The following is an 11,931-nucleotide window of genomic DNA, read 5'->3' on the forward strand; positions in this document are numbered from 1 at the left end:
TGAGGCTATAGGGCTATAAATAGTAGGCATACTAGGCCTAATTGAAATAAAATATTGAGGAACTTTAACGTTTCATTTTCTTGGCTCCATTTTACATATTTAGTCTTGTCAGCGGAACCGGTGGTTCAAATGCATACATCATCACCAAATTGACAAAGCATAACAGTATAAATTCGCGGACATTATCATATTTTGCATACTTAATTGCACGTGAAATAAGATGTTAGTGTGGGGCCACCGTAGCATATTATTCGCGCGTGAGAATAAATAAATGTAAAAACAAGAGGGCGCTGTTTCACACATGACTCTCTTTGCGATCGCGAGCGCGCGCTTGCGAACCAGGAATTTAGTATGATGCTGCATGCTCTAGCTCTTGGAATTTACTGGGAATGTTTGCCTATCGTCTTATCGATAATAAAAGTTTCAGTTTCGAAGGTGGACTGGAATGCTTACAACAACAGTAGCTGTTGCTCAGCAAGACAGGTTGTTGAGCAAACTGTAGTAAGTACAAAATAAGTACAACAAAGGTAGCTGGAGTTACCCTAGCCCCATAAATGTGGCCTATTTACTGGACTGCCTCCGTAAACATAGGCCACACATCCACATGTACAAAAATCGTGTCGACGGAGCTAAATTTTGATTTTCACATTTAGGCTTAGTTTGTAGGTTTTTTTTGCTTTAGAAGCATACTCACCCTCTTTACAGGCTAATCAGAAAGTGCTGCCTTTTTCAGATGTCTAATTTTTGTGAAATTTCATGTTGAAATTTTGATACGCAAATGTGTAAAAATGAATCTGGAAATTTCACGAAAAATATACATCTGAAAAAGGCAGCACTTTCTAATTAGCCTATAAAGAGGGTGAGTATGCTTCTAAAGCAAAAAAAACCTACAAACTAAGCCTAAATGTGAAAATCAAAAGTTGGCTCCGTCGACACGATTTTTGTACATGTGGATGTGTGGCCTATGTTTACGGAGGCAGTCCAGTAAAGAGGCCACATTTATGGGGCTAGAGTTACCCAGGCTCCCAGCCCTGAATTTTATCATTGGGTTGTCATGTTGTAGTTGTACATGACAACCCAATGATAAAATTCAGGGCTGGGTAACTCCAGCTACAACAAAGGCCGAAATGAATGTTTAACCTTTGCGAATAGGCTAGCCTAGGCCCATGGGCGTCGCCAGGATTTTTTCTAGAGGGGGGTAAAAAATTTTTTGGAGTAATTGCAGAATACCCCGCCACTCGGAAATACACCCCTAAAAAAAATCACTGGCTACGAGGTTGGAATCACTGCAAAAGAAACAATTCAAGTCCATTGCCAGCTACGCGGATACTGAGTGGGGGTCCATTATTTGAGAACGAAGCAACACAAAATGAATGGGAGTTGCTGAAAAAAATTCAAGTCCAAACCAACCACCCTGTTGGCGGCTACGAGGCTACGGAGTGGGAGTCCCCTTGAATATGCTTGAGAACGAAGCAACACGAAAGGAATGGGAGTTGCTGAAAAAATTCTAAGTCCAAACCAACTACCCTGTTGGCGGCTACGCGGTCACGAGGTGGGAGTGCAATGGAGCATGACGCATAGTACATACAAGTAGCGCTGAGAATGTTTATTGAAGTCAATCAGCCATGACCTCGTAGCCGGCTACGAGGTGGATAGATCGAGTGGCGGGGTATTCTGCAATTGTGCCAACGTTTTTGCCAAAAAAAATGCTTGTATTTCTCAACACATTCTCAATTTATCAGTTTTAGAGGGGGGCTGGGACATTTTGCCCCCCCCCCCCAACTCATTAAATTTACACCACTTTGTCTTCGCGCCTCTTTTTCTTTTTTTTCTATTCTTTTTTTTCTTCCTTTTTTTTTTTTTTTTTTTGGTTGCTTTTCGGGGGGGGGGGGGGGGGGGGGGCAAGTGCCCCCCTTGCCCCCCCCCTCGCGACGCCCATGCCTAGGCCTACTAGTACTACCATGACTACTAAACTTGCCTTTTCGCTATTTCAACCATGTCATTGTCAACTGCACCGTTGACCGTGCCCCCCCCCCCTGTAGTGCGCGCACGCGCGCATCATGCAGTCTCACATTTAACAATTTTGTTTCGAGAGGTCACCACACGCATGGTAAGGCCGAGGGAAGGGAAGTCATTCATTCTGCTGAATTTGTAAAACAATGAGCATGATGAGGCTTTTTTTTCATTATTTATTGATATTGTATATTTTGCCGGAGGTAAGGCCAGCAAACTAACGTTTACTAAAGGTTTGCCAGCGGCAATCCATATCAACAGAGGGCGCTGTACGTACTCTTTAAGATAGGGCTGAATTATAAGATACATATTAAATTCCCACCAAAAGTTGTGAAGCACATTTGGTGAAGTGGTTAAGCAACGGCTCTAGCATGTCTAATGAGCGGAATGCTGCGGGATCGAATCCTGATCCCCGCCACATTCCTGACTTTTTTCCCCATCCCCAAATAAATAACAATATTCTTCTTTTATTATTTTAACATGTCTCAAACATTTTATTGCTTATGAGTATTAGTTTTTCTTTTTCAGATTTGTCGCTCTGGAGGATTTTTTTTTTTAGGGAAATAAAGTGTTAAAAAAATGGTCTGATTCCCATCTTGTAAATACACAATTACAACGATAATATTAACATGAGCCAGACTAAAATTTGTACAAAAAACAGTAACTGCGCATGTTCAGTGCATATCCGGCAAACTAACGTTTACTAAAGGTTTGCCGTCTCCGGCAAAATATCCACTGCCAAATTAAAAAATAAAAGTAAACTGTTGTGGCAAATTAATATTCTGGGTAAATAAATAATGATTTTTTTTGTAAATAATGAAAAATTTTGGCGGCACCTTTCGGCACATGCGGGCGGTGGACGGTATTCTATGACTTTCATTCCCTCGGCCTAAATCATAGCTGGGGACCAACAAAATCAGAGAAAAGTTCTTGTTCTAAGGTAGATGCAAAAGTTTGATTGTTTTTATGAACGGCAGCATGGTTTAACCCTAACCCCCTAGGCCCTTGTTGCTTACAACCATCCTCAATCCTCCAAAATCCTCCAAAATTTTGCAACTCCGCCTAAATTTTTCAAAATTGTCAGACAGTCCTGCCTCAAAATGCATTCATCCTCAATCCTCAAAAATCCTCCTCATCCCAAAATTTTGCACTCATGTTTAAATGAAGGATAAACCAACGCCAAATCCTTCAAAATCATCAGACAGTCCTGCCTCGAAATGCATTCATCCTCAATCCTCCAAAATCCTCTTGTGCTTCAATCACCATTCATCCTCAATCCTCCAAAATCCTCATGTGCTTCAATCACCATTCATCCTCAATCCTCCAGAATCCTCATTTGATTCAATCACCATTCATCCTCAATCCTCTAGAATCCTCCAAAACCGCCAGGAGGATTTTGGAGGAGTGAGGTGGGTTAGGGTTAAGATGTTTTGTGTGCTCCAACATTTCTGCGAACAAATCCATCTTCTCTTTGAGTTGAAAAATTGCAAAATGCAGATTCAATGACCACGTTCCCCATTTGTAGGCATTCATCTGCTTTGTTTGTCTCTTGAAACTAGTCTTCTTCTTCAAACACCATTCATCCTCAATCCTCCAAAATCCTTCAAAACTGCCAATAGGATTCTTGAGGATTGAAGAGGGCTAGGGTTCATGCTGTATAGGCCATCAGCCTTGGTCCAAAATCTTGGCCACCGCGGTATCAAATGAGGGGAATAATCTTCATAGCAATTTTTTGGCAAGGTATACACCTCCAGAATTGGAAAATATGTGATAGCATTGCAGCGGTGGCAGCTGTTTAGGTGTTATCCTTTTTTTTTTTCTTCAAAATGTCCATCGAAATGCTTGTTACCACTCTAGGGGCGGTATGCCTTGCGCATGCGCACTATTGTCATTTATGTACTGATTTGATACTGACCAAACCCCCATGCTGATGGCCTGGTAGAAGCGACCAGTACAAGTCGTTCAAGAGAAGACAAATATTGGTATTTGTGCTAGTTTAGAACTTAAAAGAGTGATTCTAAATGAAATGTCACCTTTTTCCCCCAACTCCCCATTACTGCAGAATCCTAGAATTTCTACTGAAAGCTGTCTTTGTGATGACCAACCTATACAGTCATGGGACCAGAAGAAACTACCAAGCTGGATAGCTGCCTGTATCTGCACACAATTGAGCAAGCCTGTTGTGGAAGCTTGTTTCTTGGCTGTGCTGCATGGTCAATAATGGTAAATGGCCACTTTTACTTTTGTGACTCCGACAGTCAGTAGGGGGTGGGGCCACTGATCTCTATATAAAGACTGGATAGCTATAAATAAAGAGCCGCACAATGAATGAATTTAACACCATATTGGTGAGACCGGCTGGTGATCTACAAAGGACAAGTTGCCGTCTTTATAGACAGCATGATTTCTTTTGTAACGTCAAGGTTCACTTGACATATTTTGACCACCCCCACTGACCAAGGTTTACTACAATTTTTCTAACGTCGTGGTTACTTTCTAAAATGCCGCAAATCACTTTTTCAGCGTTTTTGAAATAATAATCACTACGGAAATGTGTCCCTTTTAGGACATCATAATATGGGTACGTGACCAAAATGCACGTAAACTGTTGATACAACGCGCGCGTATTTACGCGTAGAACGTTCGTATTATACGCGGCCATCTTCGTGAGACCGGGGGCGAATTGGTTAATATGCAAAGTCTACTGTGTGAATGTTGTATGCATATCCGCTATCCAGTCTTTATATAGAGATCAGTGGGTGGGGCTAGGGGTCAACCCCCCAACCCCCACTGCGAATTGACCAATTGGAGCTATTGTAGTAAAGTGTCTTGTCCAAGAACACAAGCAGGCTTCGAACCCACGTACAATGGCACATGGATGGAACACAAAGTGTTCCACTACCTGTTGTAATTGATTGTTTAAAATGTCCTCCACCTGGAGTTTTGAAATGAGGCAAACACCTCACAAACTTCAGAGTACTTTTGGAAGCAAAGTGTTAAATTCAACGTTTGATGTTTCTTTTGCAGACACGGCAGAGATGGAGATGTAATGATCGTACGGGAGTCTGTACCTGGCTGGAATGGACAAGATTCTGAGAATGTTTTATGAGACCCGGATGGCTGGTATTCAGTGCAAATGACATGAGTGACAACCCTGCCATGTTAAATGTGCCACCAACTCCAACAAGTTTTAAGGGAAAAGGTACGTGTGTTCCTTCAAAGAAGACTAGACAATTAAGCCTTTATAGTTAACTAGACCAGTCTAAGTGAAGTGACAGTAACCAGTTAGCAGGATAGGTATGTGTACAATGAAAACATTGGGCTGTACAGAGTGCACACAATTCTACTTGGTTGATTCAGAATGGTTGACAATTGTATGTTCATGCGTTACTGCAAATTGGGCCAGATTTAGCCTAATTGTGTTGAGTGCTGTATGATGCTGCCTGAGTCGATCTGTTCACCAGTCTACAGCCAATGACCATTGTCTTAATTTGAGTCACAAGTGACAGTCATGCAGTCAGTCAGTCAGGCCCTCTAGAACCAGCAAGGAGAGATTAAGCCTGAACAAACTAAATCCCAGTATCTTAATTTCCTTTGCCATGATAAGGTCCCTAATGTGTTAAAGGGAATATACAACATTTGCAAACATCGAAAAATAAAACTACCAAGTTTTTGCGAAATACCTTAATAGGTTGTTGGTAAATGACAGTCTAAAGCATCCTGTAAAATTATGGCACCTGGTATACTGTCATTTTCAAGAAAAATTGTATTTTTGTGTCAATTTCCAACGCTGATCGGCCGATCAGCGTTGGAAACAACTGGCTTTTTTTCAAATACTGGCCCCAATTGACCATTGCACTTGTTTGCAATCGATTACAAACCTATGAACGGGTACGAGCCAGCTAGACTGGTTCCCTGACCTTACAATTCCCCAATGTATGTAAACTGCTCTGTTTCTTCTTATATGGAGTCAGGGAACCAGACTACAGGAAAATGATCGTTTTTCTTGGTTTTTATAGCATTTTCGAACCAAAAACCCCCAAAAAGTCAGTGTAACTATATTTGCTTTATATTTCCAACCCCCCAATTCCATCCATTTCTGAAAATTACAGCAAAAGCAAATGATGTATATTCCCTTTAAAGGGAAAATACAACATTTGCAAACATCAAAAAATAAAACTACCAAATCATTTTGAAATACCTTGCTGGACTGTTAGTGAATGACAGTGTTAAGCATCCTGTAAAATCATGGCACCTTTTCAAAAAAAGTGGTATTTTTGCATCAATTTCCAACGCTGGTCGGCCGACCAGCGTTGGAAAACACTGGCTTTTTTTCAAATACTGGCCCCAATTGACCATCGCACTTGTTTGCAATCGATTACACACATATGAACGGGTACAAGCCAGCTAGACTGGTTCCCTGACCTTGCAATTCCCCAATGTATGTAAACTGCTCTGTTTCTTCTTATATGGAGTCGGGGAACCAGACTACAGGAAAATGATTGTTTTTTTTTGGTTTTTACAGCATTTTCGAACCCAAAACCTCAAAAAAGTCAGTGTAACTATATTTGCTATATATTTCCAACCCCCCAATTCCATCCATTTCTGAAAATTACAGCAAAAGCAAATGATGTATATTCCCTTTAAAATCTCTTGAGACTTTTGCATGGTAGTATGTGAGGTGCAGATACAACCCCAATATGGACTCCATGTGTGAACAGTAGATGGTCCTTTGTGACCATGTTTCAGAGCCTCAATGGGATGAACACACCACATGCACATACATGTACTGGACAAAGTATGCATGACCACTTTTAATCTGAATGTGCACAAACCTGTTGTTTTAGCTCTGCACCAGGGGTGTGGCAGTACCTTTCTCCTCCCCTCCCCACCCACCGTCCTCTCTCTCCCCCTATCCCTAAATTACAAGGATGGAATCGACCATTCCCGATGTTGCTGCAAACTTCAGGTTTCACAACAAAACAAATGCTTTAAATTTGTATTGCTCATTGTTCTAAACACGTGTTTTTGTTGTTTTCCTGAAGCAGGTCCAAGCCAGTGTGTCACACAAAACTTACTGATCTGAAGACATGCAAGAGACTGCTGAATCGACCGAAGATAGAAAAAAGTGACAAAACAGGTAAGAACTATAATAATATACAGGGTGTCACCACAAAAAGGTTACCCACAAACAAAGGTTATTATGGCTTTATCAAAACTATTATGGTTTTGTCAAAACTAGGGGCAGTAAGTTTCCCATTGATATCTTGGATGCATACCTCAGTTCATGCCTCACTAAGTGCCATTGCTCTGAAAATGGCATTCGAAAAACCTATTGGGACAGGTGGGTTTAAAACATTGTGAACACAACCAGATTTAAGACAACAAAAAAACAGTTCTGCTTCTGATTACCTGTCTTTCAAAAATAGGGTCTGTTGGTCAAAAAATTTTTTATTTTGCCCATTGTCTTGTGTGCTGAGGCCAATAAAACATAGTTCCGCTTCCACTTCCCCTACCTACCCTAATTTGACAGCCACTACCCTAATTGTTTTAACGGAAAAATGAGGGAAAAAACACCCAAATTCATCAATTTCTACCTTTTACCCTTGACTACACGCAAACGCCTCCATGTGATCGTACACACACAAAACTGCTCCCCCCAAAGAAAATCCCTACCTACATGTACCCAGCCTATTTTGAATGCCATGTAATCGGAAGCATTTTTTGTTTTTGTTGGCTTTATTGAATGGGGTATTCAATTATATGCAAATTTCAGCCTGAAATATTTTCATTTGCACTAAGAAGGCTATAAAAAATGGCCACAGAAAGTGATAAAAACCTGCCTTTATTAATTTAAACAAAAATATTACAGTTGTGGATTCTTAAAAAAGTGGAGAATTTGGGTCGTGCACACCACTATACACAATGTTAGTCACGACGGGAAACTGGCCAGAACTCTGTATATCACACAGTATCAGCATGCTGCGTCAGGAAATTTCTGGGAACACTTTGTGCTGTAACATATCAATAACATATTGATATGGAATAACATATGGAAATGAATTCATGAAAACTGAAAATACGTACACATGAAAGGAAAATATGAAAAAGGGATATTTATGAAAACATGCTAATGTTGGATACTTAAGTAATTAATAACATAATGTCGGATATGGTACAAAATACCATTTCTTTGATGTTCAAACCCGACGCACACTCTGGTCCAAGATCATCGATTTATGGGAATACTGTTTTGTGCATGTTTCGTAAATATAATGAAGTGCATACTTCAGTCTTATATACCATGGATATAATATACCATGGAAGCAAGGTCAACAATAATCTTCATTCAGACTGTCCATGCTGTTAATTGGTTCTCAGTGCCAGCTTTTTTTTGCCAAGAAAGTTTTAGCCAGTCAACCATTTTCATTAAAGAACCCCTTTATTATGGGTATATTCTTATCTATTTGTGCAGATTTCCGAAATGGTTTATAAGTTCTGAAAATGTCCTGCTTTTCGTTCCAATCCAGAAACAGACATGCCAGGCAGATCCTGACAAATTCCTGTTTCTGTCAGCAAGGATCTAGGTCGACTTGCCGACAATGAGATGTGCGACTGTGAGCCCTGCTTGTGCACTCAATGAGAAGTAAAGGGCAGGATGGTCCACCTACAGGAATTCGCTAATCTATCACAGAGAGATCTAAGAGATGTGAGTAAACCAGACGAGGCAAGCCTAGCAAAGCTGGTCCCAGAGTGCAGCTCGTTTCTGTTCACAGGACGTCTATTCGTGCATCTGGTCCACACAATAGGCAGGATGTAGCCCAGTCATTGGTGTTACAGCGTAATCCTATACAATAGCACTGCCCAGCTCATGAGTAACAGGCAGTTAGTTAATGAGATAGGTATAAAGAGAATGGCCCTCTGGGACCAGCAAAAGCTGGCAAATCTCTAAGCTTCAATATGGACTCCGTGCATGAACAGTACATGGCGTTTTCTGACCAAAAAGGTCAATGGAATGAACAAATTGAGTGCATGCACATCCTGCAAATCGCAGTGCCCATCGCATGGCCACCACCCTCCCCCACCCAAGAAAACCCTCTGAAATTTGCTGCTTGCCGAAGAAGTGTCATTTTACAATATTCATTTTTTCGTAGTACTAACTTGTTAACAGAAGAGAAATGTACGATGTAGATGACAATTTTGTACTAAAGTTTAATCCCTTTTAATCCAATAAGCCTATGGATTTGTGAATTGTGAATAGATTTGTAAGAAAAATAGTATCCTCTATCATCAATAAAGATTATAATGATGTCAAATGAATATGTACATGTCAGAAAGAGTGTTTTGTGTCGAGTACCGGTAGTCCTTGCAATAAGGCAAGCCACTGCACTGATGCAGTGTGTCTCCGCTAAGAAAAACTCAAAAGCAGTCATGAAATGTCATTCCTGTTCATGCACAGAGTTATTAACCAATTTTACTGTTCTTAAATTTGCATGGAAATATTTGGCTTAAAATGTTAATGTAACACAATAATTGATGTCTCCATGTTGTTGCTTTTGTTAGCACATTCGTGCAAGATGAAGTACATTGTACCCTGTATGGGAACAGAATTTGTTTGCTGTAAAAATGAGTATAAAAAGGTTAAAAAAAAGTACAACACCAAGACAAGAAAAAAGTGTTTCCCACATGTGCTTTTACATCAAAATGGAGATGGTTGGGAAATTTGGGTTTTTTGTGCTATTTTTGATATCTCCCTCAAAATAAGCTGGGATGATTTTTACCATTGGTCATTGCCTTTGGCGTTTGTCCGTCCGTCGATCCGGGCAGCTTAATTTCTGGATGATAACTCATGTGAGAAATGCTGTTTGAGATTGAAACTAAGGATTGGGTAGGAAGTTGCCCTTGAGAGTAGGCAAATTAGGATTGGTTTTTTGGGTCAAAGGTCAAAGGTCAATGTCATCATTGAGAGTTAAAAGTTAATGGTTTTTTGAATGATAACTTGAGATAGAAACGAGATTTTGGTGTCTAACTTTGGTAGGAAGTTGCCCTAGGGAGTAGGCAAATTGTGAGTGGTTTTCGGGTCAAAAAGTCAAAGGTCAAGGTCACCATTGAGAGTTAAAAGTTAATGCTTTCTGGATGATAACTTGAGATACAAACAAGATTTTGGTGTGTGACTTTAGTAGGAAGTTGCCCTAGGGAGTAGGCAAATTGGGATTAGTTTTTGGGTCAAAAGGTCAAAGATCAAAGTCACTATTGAGAGTTAAAAGTTAATGCTTTCTGGATGATAACTTGAGATAGAAACAAGATTTTGGTGTGTGACTTTGGTAGGAAGTTGCCCTAGGGAGTAGGCAAATTGGGATTAGTTTTTGGGTCAAAAGGTCAAAGGTCAAAGTCACTATTGAGAGGTTAAAGTTAATGGTTTCTGGATAATAACTTGAATAGAAACAAGATTTTGGTGTCTAACTTTGGTAGGGGCTTTCCCTTGGGTACAGGCAAGTTGGGAATGGTTTTGGGGTCAAAAGGTCAAGGTCATCGTGGTGAGTTAAAGGTGAATAGTTTCCGGATGATAACTGGGGCTAGAATTGAGATTAAATTGGTGTCTAACTTTTTTAGGAAGTTACCCTTGTAGGCAAATTGGGATTGGTTTTAGGTCAAAATGTCAAAGGTCAAGGTCATTGTGGTGAGTTTACGGTTGATGGTTTCCGGATGATGACTTGAATTAGAAATGACATTTGGGTGTCTAAATTCAGTGTGGGCTGCCCTTGGGTACAGGCAAGTTGGGAATGGTTTTGGGATCAAAGGTCACGGTCACAGTGGTGAGTTCAAGGTTTATGGTTTCCAGATGATAACTTAGCTGAGGGGTTTAGCATTGCTGTTATTATTATTTTTTTGCATGTGTTTAGTTTTCATAACAATTTCGATATTTTTTCCCCCCTAATTAGTTTTTGGGGGATTTTTGCATGTGTTCAGTTTTCATAACAAGTGTGATTGGGCTAATTTTGCATTGCCTTATTCATTTGAACTTGTTTCATTTAAAACTTAAACAAAACCAATGCATGTTACAAGGTTTTGCTTACAGATTTCTAATGTTCAACTTTCGATAGTATATTTTTTGACAAATTTGAGCTTACCATATAGGTGTAAAATACCAATGCATGTTCATTTAACCATGGTAACAAGAGTTGTTACAACTCATGTTACCATGGTTAAATGTACATGCATTGGTACTTTACACCTTAACGGTAAGCTCCTATTTGTCAAACAATCCAGGTCGATTGTGTATGAAAGATCTGGGAATTAAAATAAGTGTTGCCATTTGATTTCATCAGTAGTTTTAAAGCCAGGCAAAAGTACCTGTGTTTCCTATTACTCCACCCAACTTTGAAAATCATGCAGAAACTAAAATTATTTTTGTGAACAAAACAATGGCAAAAAAAGTACCGCCCCAACCCTAATTTGGCAGGGCTTGTCGGCAGTTTACTCTTGTACGGTCTGCCCCACTGTGCAGAAAAGCCTGAACAGTGTAATGAATTTACTTTTTACATGTTGTACAGTGCAGCAAATGCATGCAAACCTTTAAGTCTCGTACAGAATGTTCATTCCCATGAATAATTGTTTCTAGCACAAGCCAAAAATAATAACAACTTAAATGAATTAACCAACCATCATTCTATCCATTTTTTTCTGGCTGCACAAAGAAACGCCAAAATTCCCATCCCCCAACTGTTCTCTTGTATTTAGAAAGCACAAGGTACTCTCTTGGCCTTACATGTATATGGTATGTAAAACAGTTAAAGGGAATATACAACATTTGCAAACATCGAAAAATAAAACTACCCAGTTTTTACGAAATACCTAAATAGGATGTTGGTAATTGACAGTCTAAAGCATCCTGTAAAATTATGGCACCTGGTGTGA

General features: G+C 39.9%; 1 long non-coding RNA gene across 2 annotated transcripts; it reads left to right on the top strand.

The window, feature by feature from the left end:
• The first annotated feature begins 290 nt into the window (after window positions 1-290).
• On the top strand, window positions 291-11,057 carry LOC119733287. 2 transcript variants are annotated; one of them, XR_005271749.1, is made up of 5 exons: window positions 291-501; window positions 4,076-4,236; window positions 5,041-5,215; window positions 7,059-7,153; window positions 8,544-11,057. It is a non-coding gene; the product is annotated as an uncharacterized LOC119733287 (long non-coding RNA). The 2 variants fall into 2 exon arrangements; XR_005271748.1 differs by having other exon boundaries at window positions 292-501; window positions 7,062-7,153.
• Window positions 11,058-11,931: the final 874 nt, after the last annotated feature.

The sequence above is a fragment of the Patiria miniata genome, unplaced genomic scaffold (assembly GCF_015706575.1).
Source record: "Patiria miniata isolate m_02_andy unplaced genomic scaffold, ASM1570657v1 HiC_scaffold_25, whole genome shotgun sequence".
Taxonomy (NCBI): domain Eukaryota; kingdom Metazoa; phylum Echinodermata; class Asteroidea; order Valvatida; family Asterinidae; genus Patiria; species Patiria miniata.